We start from the raw sequence: 926 nt of genomic DNA on the forward strand, positions 1-926 counted from the left end.
TATAGATTGATCTAAACCTCAACATTGAAATCACACTATATCTCACTTCCCAAGTGTTTAGAAAGCTTAGAATGATAAAGCTTTTATCCCAAACCCAAGTGTGTCTCTCTATACTCACACTAGCACCTTGGAAGCTCTGATCATGTACTTGAAGAATGAAGAAAATGGCTGAGCACTAGGTCCTATTTATAGATTTCAAGGAGTGAAACTAACCCCTTTCAATTTGAATAAATAAATGATTAAAAAAAATTAAAAAGGTTTGAATTTTCGTTCAACAACTGCCTAGAACTTGGGCAAAATAAGTCAAAGGCGGGTCTAAGTGGTTAAGGATATTTTTAAAATAAAAAACCTAAAATTTCAAAAAAAAAGAAATCATACTAAGGGCGATATATCGCCCCCCTATGGCGATATATTGGCTTTGCCCTAATCTCGAGCCTCTGTTCGTACGTTCTTGCAAAGTCGACATGTTTTCCATATCTTCCGTTAGGCGATATATCGGCCCCTATGCTGCGATATATCGGCATACGTAGATCTTTTAAACGTGTTTTTGCATTAATTTAGGATAATTAGAATTGAATAAACAAATTTGAATGATTCATAATAAGATCCTAACAGTTTCTGGAAGGTTTTAGAGCTTCTAGATTCTTCTATTATTGAATTATCCATTCTAAATGCTTAAATCCTTAATAATCATGATTATGACAAGTGTCATGCTCTTATTGGCTCTATCTAAGCCTTAGGTTATAATAATAATATATCTAAGACCAGCAATATTAATCAAACCTTATGTTATAATTAATATTTCTAAACTATAGGTTAAACTTATAAAATCCATTACTGTTGCTATGAGTCTCCAACTAAGTCCCGACTTTAACCAAAATCTACGGTAACTTACATACTACTAACTAATACTAACTATAATACTA

This window comes from Humulus lupulus, chromosome 4 (genome assembly GCF_963169125.1).
Source record: "Humulus lupulus chromosome 4, drHumLupu1.1, whole genome shotgun sequence".
NCBI classification, from domain to species: Eukaryota; Viridiplantae; Streptophyta; class Magnoliopsida; order Rosales; family Cannabaceae; genus Humulus; species Humulus lupulus.